Consider the following 14,115-nt stretch of genomic DNA (forward strand, 5'->3'; position numbering starts at 1 on the left):
TATGGAACACAATCTGGCCTGTGGGCTCAGTTTTCATCAAAGCTTACTTTGATTATATGAGAATTCTTAAGAGGTTTACTATCAGTTTTTCTGTTGCTAATATCCCCAATATAGGTGTACATTTTGCACTTCTCTCATGGGTTGTGTATAGAGATGAGCGAACACTAAAATGTTCGAGGTTCGAAATTCGATTCGAACAGCCGCTCAATGTTCGTGTGTTCGAACGGGTTTCGAACCCCATTATAGTCTATGGGGAACAGATACTCGTTAAGGGGGAAACCCAAATCCGTGTCTGGAGGGTCACCAAGTCCACTATGACAACCCAGGAAATGATGCCAACACCTCTGGAATGACACTGGGACAGCAGGGGAAGCATGTCTGGGGGCATCTAACACACCAAAGACCCTCTATTACCCCAACATCACAGCCTAACAACTACACACTTTACACACTCAATACCACCTCTCTGACAGTAGGAAAACACCTTGAAACATGTGTATTTGGCACTTGCAGTGAGGAGAGCTTGTCACCAGCAGTGAATTTGTCCCTTGTAGTAAGTTGAGGTTGGCACCAACATTTGTTTTGAAAATCAGGGTGGATTGAGCCTCTAACCAGCAGAGTTTGGGCAAATTCATGGTGGAGGGAGCCTCTAAAAATCCCAGTTTGGACCAATTCATGGTGGAGGGAGCCTCTAAAAACCCCAGTTTGGACCAATTCATGGTGGAGGGAGCCTCTAAAAACCCCAGTTTGGACCAATTCATGGTGGAGGGAGCCTCTAAACAGCCCAGTTTGGACCAATTCATGGTGGAGGGAGCCTCTAAAAACCCCAGTTTGGACCAATTCATGGTGGAGGGAGCCTCTAAAAACCCCAGTTTGGACCAATTCATGGTGGAGGGAGCCTCTAAAAACCCCAGTTTGGACCAATTCATGGTGGAGGGAGCCTCTAAAAACCCCAGTTTGGACCAATTCATGATGGAGGGAGCCTCTAAACAGCCCAGTTTGGGCAAATTCATGGTGGAGGGAGCCTCTAAAAACCCCCAGTTTGGACCAATTCATGGTGGAGGGAGCCTCTAAAAACCCCAGTTTGGACCAATTCATGGTGGAGGGAGCCTCTAAACAGCTCAGTTTGGGCAAATTCATGGTGGAGGGAGCCTCTAAACAGCCCAGTTTGGACCAATTCATGGTGGAGGGAGCCTCTAAAAACCCCAGTTTGGACCAATTCATGGTGGAGGGAGCCTCTAAACAGCCCAGTTTGGACCAATTCATGGTGGAGGGAGCCTCTAAAAACCCCAGTTTGGACCAATTCATGGTGGAGGGAGCCTCTAAAAACCCCAGTTTGGACCAATTCATGGTGGAGGGAGCCTCTAAAAACCCCAGTTTGGACCAATTCATGGTGGAGGGAGCCTCTAAAAACCCCAGTTTGGACCAATTCATGATGGAGGGAGCCTCTAAACAGCCCAGTTTGGGCAAATTCATGGTGGAGGGAGCCTCTAAAAACCCCCAGTTTGGACCAATTCATGGTGGAGGGAGCCTCTAAAAACCCCAGTTTGGACCAATTCATGGTGGAGGGAGCCTCTAAACAGCTCAGTTTGGGCAAATTCATGGTGGAGGGAGCCTCTAAACAGCCCAGTTTGGACCAATTCATGGTGGAGGGAGCCTCTAAAAACCCCAGTTTGGACCAATTCATGATGGAGGGAGCCTCTAAACAGCCCAGTTTCGGCAAATTCATGGTGGAGGGAGCCTCTAAACAGCCCAGTTTGGACCAATTCATGGTGGAGGGAGCCTCTAAAAACCCCAGTTTGGACCAATTCATGGTGGAGGGAGCCTCTAAAAACCCCAGTTTGGACCAATTCATGGTGGAGGGAGCCTCTAAACAGCCCAGTTTGGGCAAATTCATGGTGGAGGGAGCCTCTAAAAACCCTCAGTTTGGACCAATTCATGGTGGAGGGAGCCTCTAAAAACCCCAGTTTGGACCAATTCATGGTGGAGGGAGCCTCTAAACAGCCCAGTTTGGACCAATTCATGGTGGAGGGAGCCTCTAAAAACCCCAGTTTAGACCAATTCATGGTGGAGGGAGCCTCTAAAAACCCCAGTTTGGACCAATTCATGGTGGAGGGAGCCTCTAAACAGCCCAGTTTGGGCAAATTCATGGTGGAGGGAGCCTCTAAAAACCCCCAGTTTGGACCAATTCATGGTGGAGGGAGCCTCTAAAAACCCCAGTTTGGACCAATTCATGGTGGAGGGAGCCTCTAAACAGCCCAGTTTGGGCAAATTCATGGTGGAGGGAGCCTCTAAACAGCCCAGTTTGGGCAAATTCATGGTGGAGGGAGCCTCTAAAAACCCCAGTTTGGACCAATTCATGGTGGAGGGAGCCTCTAAACAGCCCAGTTTGGACCAATTCATGGTGGAGGGAGCCTCTAAAAACCCCAGTTTGGACCAATTCATGGTGGAGGGAGCCTCTAAACAGCCCAGTTTTGGCAAATTCATGGTGGAGGGAGCCTCTAAACAGCCCAGTTTGGGCAAATTCATGGTGGAGGGAGCCTCTAAAAACCCCAGTTTGGACCAATTCATGGTGGAGGGAGCCTCTAAAAACCCCAGTTTGGACCAATTCATGGTGGAGGGAGCCTCTAAAAACCCCAGTTTGGACCAATTCATGATGGAGGGAGCCTCTAAACAGCCCAGTTTGGACCAATTCATGGTGGAGAGAGCCTCTAAAAACCCCAGTTTGGACCAATTCATGGTGGAGGGAGCCTCTAAACAGGCCAGTTTGGGCAAATTCATGGTGGAGGGAGCCTCTAAACAGCCCGGTTTGGGCAAATTCATGGTGGAGGGAGCCTCTAACCAGCCCAGTTTGGACCAATTCATGGTGGAGGGAGCCTCTAAACAGGCCAGTTTGGGCAAATTCATGGTGGAGGGAGCCTCTAAACAGCCCAGTTTGGGCAAATTCATGGTGGAGGGAGCCTCTAAACAGCCCAGTTTGGGCAAATTCATGGTGGAGGGAGCCTCTAACCAGCCCAGTTTGGACCAATTCATGGTGGAGGGAGCCTCTAAAAACCCCAGTTTGGACCAATTCATGGTGGAGGGAGCCTCTAAACAGCCCAGTTTGGACCAATTCATGGTGGAGGGAGCCTCTAAACAGCCCAGTTTGGACCAATTCATGGTGGAGGGAGCCTCTAAAAACCCCAGTTTGGACCAATTCATGGTGGAGGGAGCCTCTAAAAACCCCAGTTTGGACCAATTCATGATGGAGGGAGCCTCTAAACAGCCCAGTTTGGACCAATTCATGGTGGAGAGAGCCTCTAAAAACCCCAGTTTGGACCAATTCATGGTGGAGGGAGCCTCTAAACAGGCCAGTTTGGGCAAATTCATGGTGGAGGGAGCCTCTAAACAGGCCAGTTTGGGCAAATTCATGGTGGAGGGAGCCTCTAACCAGCCCAGTTTGGACCAATTCATGGTGGAGGGAGCCTCTAAAAAACCCCAGTTTGGACCAATTCATGGTGGAGGGAGCCTCTAAACAGCCCAGTTTGGACTAATTCATGGTGGAGGGAGCCTCTAAAAACCCCAGTTTGGACCAATTCATGGTGGAGGGAGCCGCTAAACAGCCCAGTTTGGACCAATTCATGGTGGAGGGAGCCTCTAACCAACAGAGTTGGTGGAAATCAGGGTGGAGGGAGCCTCTAACCAGCAGAGTTGTGGGAAAGCAGGGTGGAGGGAGCCTCTAACCAGCAGAGTTGGTGGAAATCAGGGTGGAGGGAGCCTCTAACCAGCAGAGTTGTGGGAAAGCAGGGTGGAGGGAGCCTCTAACCAGCAGAGTTGTGGGAAAGCAGGGTGGAGGGAGCCTCTAACCAGCAGAGTTGTGGGAAAGCAGGGTGGAGGGAGCCTCTAACCAGCAGAGTTGTGGGAAAGCAGGGTGGAGGGAGCCTCTAACCAGCAGAGTTGGTGGAAATCAGGGTGGAGGGAGCCTCTAACCAGCAGAGTTGGGGGAAATCAGGGTGGAGGGAGCCTAGTATTAGCAGAATTGTGCAACGCTTATGGTGGATGACTATGAGGATGCGGAGGAATTGGAGAGGTTGAGTACAGACATGGAGTTTCATGTTGGGGTGCTTTACACAGGTGGGCCCAAAAATGAAGGCTCTATCCAGTGGTGGTTCATTTTTATCAAAGTGAGCCGGTCGGCACTCTCAGCTGACAGACGGGTGCGCTTGTCAGTGATGATGCCACCGGCTGCACTGAACACCCTCTCAGATAGGACGCTGGCGGCAGGACAGGACAGCACCTCCAAGGCATATAGGGCAAGTTCAAGCCACAGGTCCAACTTCGACACCCAATACGTGTAGGGCGCAGAGGGGTCGGAGAGGACAGGGCTGTGGTCGGAAAGGTATTCCCGCAACATGCGCCTATACTTCTCACGCCTGGTGACACTAGGACCCTCCGTGGCGGCACTTTGGCGAGGGGGTGCCATCAAGGTGTCCCAGACCTTAGACAGTGTGCCCCTCGTTTGTGTGGACCGGTGAGAACTTGGTTGCCTACTGGAGGAACTGCCCTCCCTGCCGCCAACGTCACATGCTGGAAACATCTCCATCATATTCTGCACCAATTGCCTGTGGCAAGCATTGATGCGATTGGCCCTCCCCTCTACCGGAATAAAAGACGAGATGTTGTTTTTATACCGGGGGTCAAGGATAGCAAAGATCCAGTACTGGTTGTCCTCCATGATTTTGACAATACGCTTGTCGGTTGTAAAGCACCCCAACATGAACTCAGCCATGTCTGCCACAGTGTTAGTTGGCATGACTCCTCTGGCCCCACCGGAAAGTTCAATCTCCATTTCCTCCTCATCCTCCATGTCTACCCATCCGCGCTGCAACAATGGGACGATTCGAAGTTGCCCGGAAGCCTCCTGTATCACCATCACATCATCGGACAACTCTTCTTCCTCCTCCTCCTCCTCCATTAAACGCAGTGAAGCGGACAGATGTGTGGACCTACTCTCCAGCTGTGACGGATCGGATGCTATCCCTAACTCCTCTGTGTGATCTGAGTTATCCCTGATGTCATTCAGGGATTCTCTCAGAACACACAAGAGCGGGATTGTAAGGCTCACCATCGCATCCTCAGAGCTCACCCTCCTTGTGGACTCCTCAAAGACCCGTAGGATGTCACAAAGGTCTCTCATCCATGGCCACTCATGGATGTGAAACTGAGGCAGCTGACTTTGTGGCACCCTTGGGTTTTGTAGCTGGTATTCCATCAAAGGTCTCTGCTGCTCAACCACTCTATTCAACATCTGAAACGTTGAGTTCCAGCGTGTGGGGACGTCGCACAAAAGCCGGTGTTGTGGCACATGCAGGCGTTGCTGGAGAGATTTTAAGCTAGCAGCGGCTACTGTCGACTTGCGAAAGTGGGCGCACATGCGCCGCACTTTCACCAGTAGCTCTGGAACATTGGGGTAGCTCTTTAGGAAACGTTGCACCACTAGGTTGAAGACGTGGGCCAGGCATGGAACATGTTGGAGTCCGGCAAGCTCCAGAGCTGCTACCAGGTTCCGGCCGTTATCACAAACGACCATGCCTGGGCCCAGGTGCAGCGGCTCAAACCATATTGCCGTCTCATCGAGGAGGGCATCCCTCACCTCGGAGGCAGTGTGCTGTCTGTCCCCCAAGCTGATCAGCTTCAGCACAGCCTGCTGACGTCTACCAACGCCAGTGCTGCAACGTTTCCAACTCGTAGCTGGGGTCAATCTAACAGCGGAGGAGGAGGCGGTGGCGGAGGAGGAGGCGGTAGAGGAGGAGGAGGAGGGGGGTGTTCTTCTCGTGTCCCTGCCAGGAATGTTAGGCGGGGAGACGAGGTACACCGGGCCAGTTTGGGAAGCAGTCCCAGCCTCAACTACATTCACCCAGTGTGCCGTCAGTGAAATGTAGCGTCCCTGTCCGCATGCACTTGTCCACGCGTCGGTGGTCAAGTGGACCTTTGTGCAAAGCGCGGAACTAAGGGCCCGCCTGATGTTGAGTGACACGTGCTGGTGCAAGGCGGGGACGGCACACCGGGAGAAGTAGTGACGGCTAGGGACGGCATAGCGAGGTGCCGCAGTTGCCATCAGGTCCAGGAAGGCGGGAGTTTCAACAAGCCGGAACGCCAACATCTCCTGGGCCAGCAGTTTAGCGATGTTGGCGTTCAAGGCTTGCGCGTGTGGGTGGTTAGCAGTGTATTTCTGCCGCCGCTCCAATGTCTGAGAGATGGTGGGTTGTTGTAAAGAAGCGCCTGATGGTGCCTTTGATGGTGCAGGAGAAGGAGATAAGACAGGAACAGGGGAGGATGAGGGAGAAGTCAACAAAGTGGCGGAGGCAGATGAAGTGGTGTCCTGGCTCGTCCTCTGGAGTGCATCGCCAGCACAGTCAGCAGTGGCAGTGGCAGAGGCAGAGGCAGTGGCAGAGGCAGTGGCAGTGGCGTGAACGGCAGGCGGCCTTTGTCCTGCCGTTGCTGCCTGCCACTGATTCCAGTGCTTGGATTCCAAATGACGGCGCATTGAAGTGGTGGACAGGTTGCTCTTCTCAGAGCCCCTAATCAATTTCGAGAGGCAAATTGTGCAGACAACACTATATCTGTCCTCGGCGCATTCCTTGAAAAAACTCCACACCTTCGAGAAACGTGCCTTCGAGGTGGGAGTTTTTCGGGGCTGGGTACGAACTGGAACATCTTGGGAGATTCCGGGTGTGGCCTGGCTTCGCCTAAGCTGCTGACCTCTGCCTCTGCCTCTAGCTACCCTTTTTGGTGCTGCACTTGCCTCAACATCCACACTACTTTCCCCGCTTGACATCCCCCCTGTCCAGGTCGAGTCAGTGTCCTCATCATCCACCACTTCCTCTTCCAACTCCTGTCTCATCTCCTCCTCCCGCACAATGCGCCGGTCAACTGGATGCCCTGACGGCAACTGCGTCACATCATCGTCGATGAGGGTGGGTTGCTGGTCATCCACCACCAAATCGAACGGAGATGGAGGAGACTCTAGTGTTTGAGCATCTGGACACAGATGCTCCTCTGGTGACGTGGAGAGGCAGGTTGAGGGACAATGAAAGGAGCGGAGAACAGCTCTGGGGAGCAGGGACAGTTGGGGTTATTGTTCTGTGAAGCTTGGGAATTTGGGGAGGAAGGAGGACAAGACTGTTGGGTAATAGGAGGAGAGGAGGCAGAGTCTGACAGGCTGCTGGACAATGTGCTGTAAGCGTTCTCTGACAGCCATTGCAAGACCTGTTCCTGGTTCTCGGGCCTACTAAGGTTTGTACCCTGCAGTTTAGTTAATGTGGCAAGCAACCCTGGCACTGTGGAGTGGCGCAATGCTTGCTGCCCCACAGGAGTAGGCACGGGACGCCCTGTGGCTTCACTGCTACCTTGCTCCCCAGAACCATTCCCCCGACCTCGCCCACGGCCTCGTCCACGTCACTTTCCGGGAGCCTTGCGCATTTTGAATTCCCAGTTAGAAATTGGCACTATATACCAGTAGCAAAAATTGTGGGTGCACGTAACCCCAATATATTCTTTGAATTCCCAGTCAGACAATGGCACTATATACCAGTAGCAAGAAATGAGGGTATTTATAACCCCAATATATTCTTTGAATTCCCAGTCAAAAACTGGCACTATATGGCAGTAGCAAGAAATGAGGGTATTTATAACCCCAATATATTCTTTGAATTCCCAGTCAGACAATGGCACTGTATACCAGTAGTAAAAATTGTGGGTGCACGTAACCCCAATATATTCTTTGAATTCCCAGTCAGACAATGGCACTATATACCAGTAGCAAGAAATGAGGGTATTTATAACCCCAATATATTCTTTGAATTCCCAGTCAGACAATGGCACTGTATACCAGTAGTAAAAATTGTGGGTGCACGTAACCCCAATATATTCTTTGAATTCCCAGTCAGAAACTGGCACTATATGGCAGTAGCAAGAAATGAGGGTATTTATAACCCCAATATATTCTTTGAATTCCCAGTCAGACAATGGCACTGTATACCAGTAGTAAAAATTGTGGGTGCACGTAACCCCAATATATTCTTTGAATTACCAGTCAGAAACTGGCACTATATGGCAGTAGCAAGAAATGAGGGTATTTGTAACCCCAATATATTCTTTGAATTCCCAGTCAGAAACTGGCACTCTATACCAGTAGTAAAAATTGTGGGTGCACGTAACCCCAATATATTCTTTGAATTCCCAGTCAGACAATGGCACTATATACCAGTAGCAAGAAATGAGGGTATTTATAACCCCAATATATTCTTTGAATTCCCAGTCAGAAACTGGCACTATATGGCAGTAGCAAGAAATGAGGGTATTTATAACCCCAATATATTCTTTGAATTCCCAGTCAGAAACTGGCACTATATGGCAGTAGCAAGAAATGAGGGTATTTATAACCCCAATATATTCTTTGAATTCCCAGTCAGACAATGGCACTGTATACCAGTAGTAAAAATTGTGGGTGCACGTAACCCCAATATATTCTTTGAATTACCAGTCAGAAACTGGCACTATATGGCAGTAGCAAGAAATGAGGGTATTTGTAACCCCAATATATTCTTTGAATTCCCAGTCAGAAACTGGCACTGTATACCAGTAGTAAAAATTGTGGGTGCATGTAACCCCAATATATTCTTTGAATTACCAGTCAGAAACTGGCACTATATGGCAGTAGCAAGAAATGAGGGTATTTGTAACCCCAATATATTCTTTGAATTCCCAGTCAGAAACTGGCACTGTATACCAGTAGTAAAAATTGTGGGTGCACGTAACCCCAATATATTCTTTGAATTCCCAGTCAGACAATGGCACTATATACCAGTAGCAAGAAATGAGGGTATTTATAACCCCAATATATTCTTTGAATTACCAGTCAGAAACTGGTACTATATGGCAGTAGCAAGAAATGAGGGTATTTGTAACCCCAATATATTCTTTGAATTCCCAGTCAGAAACTGGCACTGTATACCAGTAGTAAAAATTGTGGGTGCACGTAACCCCAATATATTCTTTGAATTCCCAGTCAGACAATGGCACTATATACCAGTAGCAAGAAATGAGGGTATTTATAACCCCAATATATTCTTTGAATTACCAGTCAGAAACTGGTACTATATGGCAGTAGCAAGAAATGAGGGTATTTGTAACCCCAATATATTCTTTGAATTCCCAGTCAGAAACTGGCACTGTATACCAGTAGTAAAAATTGTGGGTGCACGTAACCCCAATATATTCTTTGAATTACCAGTCAGAAACTGGCACTATATGGCAGTAGCAAGAAATGAGGGTATTTGTAACCCCAATATATTCTTTGAATTCCCAGTCAGAAACTGGCACTGTATACCAGTAGTAAAAATTGTGGGTGCACGTATCCCCAATATATTCTTTGAATTCCCAGTCAGACAATGGCACTATATACCAGTAGCAAGAAATGAGGGTATTTATAACCCCAATATATTCTTTGAATTCCCAGTCAGACAATGGCACTGTATACCAGTAGTCAAAATTGTGGGTGCACGTAACCCCAATATATTCTTTGAATTCCCAGTCAGAAACTGGCACTATATGGCAGTAGCAAGAAATGAGGGTATTTATAACCCCAATATATTCTTTGAATTCCCAGTCAGACAATGGCACTGTATACCAGTAGTAAAAATTGTGGGTGCACGTAACCCCAATATATTCTTTGAATTACCAGTCAGAAACTGGCACTATATGGCAGTAGCAAGAAATGAGGGTATTTGTAACCCCAATATATTCTTTGAATTCCCAGTCAGAAACTGGCACTGTATACCAGTAGTAAAAATTGTGGGTGCACGTAACCCCAATATATTCTTTGAATTCCCAGTCAGACAATGGCACTATATACCAGTAGCAAGAAATGAGGGTATTTATAACCCCAATATATTCTTTGAATTCCCAGTCAGACAATGGCACTGTATACCAGTAGTAAAAATTGTGGGTGCACGTAACCCCAATATATTCTTTGAATTCCCAGTCAGAAACTGGCACTATATGGCAGTAGCAAGAAATGAGGGTATTTATAACCCCAATATATTCTTTGAATTCCCAGTCAGACAATGGCACTGTATACCAGTAGTAAAAATTGTGGGTGCACGTAACCCCAATATATTCTTTAAATTACCAGTCAGAAACTGGCACTATATGGCAGTAGCAAGAAATGAGGGTATTTGTAACCCCAATATATTCTTTGAATTCCCAGTCAGAAACTGGCACTGTATACCAGTAGTAAAAATTGTGGGTGCACGTAACCCCAATATATTCTTTGAATTCCCAGTCAGACAATGGCACTATATACCAGTAGCAAGAAATGAGGGTATTTATAACCCCAATATATTCTTTGAATTACCAGTCAGAAACTGGTACTATATGGCAGTAGCAAGAAATGAGGGTATTTGTAACCCCAATATAGTCTTTGAATTCCCAGTCAGAAACTGACACTGTATACCAGTAGTAAAAATTGTGGGTGCACGTAACCCCAATATATTCTTTGAATTACCAGTCAGAAACTGGCACTATATGGCAGTAGCAAGAAATGAGGGTATTTGTAACCCCAATATATTCTTTGAATTCCCAGTCAGAAACTGGCACTGTATACCAGTAGTAAAAATTGTGGGTGCACGTATCCCCAATATATTCTTTGAATTCCCAGTCAGACAATGGCACTATATACCAGTAGCAAGAAATGAGGGTATTTATAACCCCAATATATTCTTTGATTTCCCAGTCAGACAATGGCACTGTATACCAGTAGTAAAAATTGTGGGTGCACGTAACCCCAATATATTCTTTGAATTCCCAGTCAGAAACTGGCACTATATGGCAGTAGCAAGAAATGAGGGTATTTATAACCCCAATATATTCTTTGAATTCCCAGTCAGACAATGGCACTGTATACCAGTAGTAAAAATTGTGGGTGCACGTAACCCCAATATATTCTTTGAATTACCAGTCAGAAACTGGCACTATATGGCAGTAGCAAGAAATGAGGGTATTTGTAACCCCAATATATTCTTTGAATTCCCAGTCAGAAACTGGCACTGTATACCAGTAGTAAAAATTGTGGGTGCACGTAACCCCAATATATTCTTTGAATTCCCAGTCAGACAATGGCACTATATACCAGTAGCAAGAAATGAGGGTATTTATAACCCCAATATATTCTTTGAATTCCCAGTCAGACAATGGCACTGTATACCAGTAGTAAAAATTGTGGGTGCACGTAACCCCAATATATTCTTTGAATTACCAGTCAGAAACTGGCACTATATGGCAGTAGCAAGAAATGAGGGTATTTGTAACCCCAATATATTCTTTGAATTCCCAGTCAGAAACTGGCACTGTATACCAGTAGTAAAAATTGTGGGTGCACGTAACCCCAATATATTCTTTGAATTCCCAGTCAAACAATGGCACTATATACCAGTAGCAAGAAATGAGGGTATTTATAACCCCAATATATTCTTTGAATTCCCAGTCAGACAATGGCACTGTATACCAGTAGTAAAAATTGTGGGTGCACGTAACCCCAATATATTCTTTGAATTACCAGTCAGAAACTGGCACTATATGGCAGTAGCAAGAAATGAGGGTATTTGTAACCCCAATATATTCTTTGAATTCCCAGTCAGAAACTGGCACTGTATACCAGTAGTAAAAATTGTGGGTGCACGTAACCCCAATATATTCTTTGAATTCCCAGTCAGACAATGGCACTATATACCAGTAGCAAGAAATGAGGGTATTTATAACCCCAATATATTCTTTGAATTCCCAGTCAGACAATGGCACTGTATACCAGTAGTAAAAATTGTGGGTGCACGTAACCCCAATATATTCTTTGAATTCCCAGTCAGAAACTGGCACTATATGGCAGTAGCAAGAAATGAGGGTATTTATAACCCCAATATATTCTTTGAATTCCCAGTCAGACAATGGCACTGTATACCAGTAGTAAAAATTGTGGGTGCACGTAACCCCAATATATTCTTTGAATTACCAGTCAGAAACTGGCACTATATGGCAGTAGCAAGAAATGAGGGTATTTGTAACCCCAATATATTCTTTGAATTCCCAGTCAGAAACTGGCACTGTATACCAGTAGTAAAAATTGTGGGTGCACGTAACCCCAATATATTCTTTGAATTCCCAGTCAGACAATGACACTATATACCAGTAGCAAGAAATGAGGGTATTTATAACCCCAATATATTCTTTGAATTACCAGTCAGAAACTGGCACTATATGGCAGTAGCAAGAAATGAGGGTATTTATAACCCCAATATATTCTTTGAATTCCCAGTCAGAAACTGGCACTGTATACCAGTAGTAAAAATTGTGGGTGCATGTAACCCCAATATATTCTTTGAATTCCCAGTCAGACAATGGCACTATATGGCAGTAGCAAAAATAGTGGGTGTATATAGCCCCAATTCTATTGCTAGGGGACTTGCAGGGTATTTCTGGGGTGAAGGTGGGGGGGCACACCGTTGGAACGGGTATCGGGGTGTATATATGGGGTATACGGGAATACACTGTCAGTGTATTCCATTCAGGATCCTGGGAAAGCTGGGTTGCGGCGATTGAGCCCGTCAGTGCCACGTTACACTGACAAGCTTCTCCCTGGAATTTAGCTCTTACAAGAGCTGTTGTGGTTGTCTTCTCCTTCCTATCCTAGCCTGTCCCTGCCTACCCAGAATCTAAGCCCTAGCTAGCTGGACGGAAACCTCCGTCCTCGGTGAATTGCAAGCTCAGAATGACGCGAACCTGGGCGGCGCTGTTCTTTTAAATTAGAGGTCACATGTTTTCGGCAGCCAATGGGTTTTGCCTACTTTTCTCAACGTCACCGGTGTCGTAGTTCCTGTCCCACCTACCCTGCGCTGTTATTGGAGCAAAAAAGGCGCCAGGGAAGGTGGGAGGGGAATCGAGTAATGGCGCACTTTACCACGCGGTGTTCGATTCGATTCGAACATGCCGAACAGCCTAATATTCGATCGAACATGAGTTCGATAGAACACTGTTCGCTCATCTCTAGTTGTGTACAATACATCCGTTGTTACTACTACCGGTTTCTTTACATGTAATTCTGCCAAAAGTAACTGTAAAAGAGCAAAGAAATAACTGAGAAAAAAACAAGTGAGTATACTATAGGAGATCCAGGGACACTGGTATCCAAATTCAGGTTGTGTTGCAGCTAAAATAGGAATCTGGGACACTCAGGAATGTCGCTTGCTGTCTATGACTTATATCCCATCACCATGTTACACTTACTGTGAGCTGTGAGGAGTTGCAGACTCCTCTCTGAGAAGTGTATAGACATGAAGCACAAAGCAGCTGTGTGTAACATGTAGAGGATGTAAAGAGAGACCTGCCCCTTATGTGGAATATTTGGTCTCTTAGCTAAGTAGATGAGGTGTATTAATCTAGAGGTATTGAGATTCCCTTCACAACACAAACCAATTTGCTCCGGTCAGATCAAAAACTGAAGGGTTTTAAATATACTATTAGCGAGTAACTTCGCCCACCATTTCAGGTCTGTATTAAGTAGTAAAACTGGTCTATAACTAGAATATAATTCTAGAATCTTCCCTTCCTTAAGGATAATATAAACATGCACTTCAAGCGATTGTTTGGGCCAAGGCACTCCCAACACGAGGGCGTTACAAATGTCTAAAAATCTGAGGAGAAGGATGTCTTGGAATTTATTGTAATAAGGGATTGGTAAACCATCTGGGCCAGGCCATTTACAAACATGGAAAGGGGAGAAGAACCTCCTATAGTTCCTGTTCCATGAACAGAGCACAAAGAGTATACCTGTGGGTGTCTGAGAGGTTCGGGAGATTTAAAGAATCAAGGTAGTCTCAGATGAGTTTAGGGCACTAGAGCTAGGGGAGTCCAAACTATAAAAGGAATGGTAATAGTCTTGGAATTCTTTAGCAATCGCAGAAGCAGCACCTCCTATACTTGCTCTTTCAGATACCTCATGATCCAACACATTGTGAACATGGAGTTCTGCAGTCACAACTGTAGTATTTCCAATTTTGCATTTTCATTGCATCCTCAGGAACT

This window comes from Leptodactylus fuscus, chromosome 3 (assembly GCF_031893055.1).
Source record: "Leptodactylus fuscus isolate aLepFus1 chromosome 3, aLepFus1.hap2, whole genome shotgun sequence".
NCBI classification, from domain to species: domain Eukaryota; kingdom Metazoa; phylum Chordata; class Amphibia; order Anura; family Leptodactylidae; genus Leptodactylus; species Leptodactylus fuscus.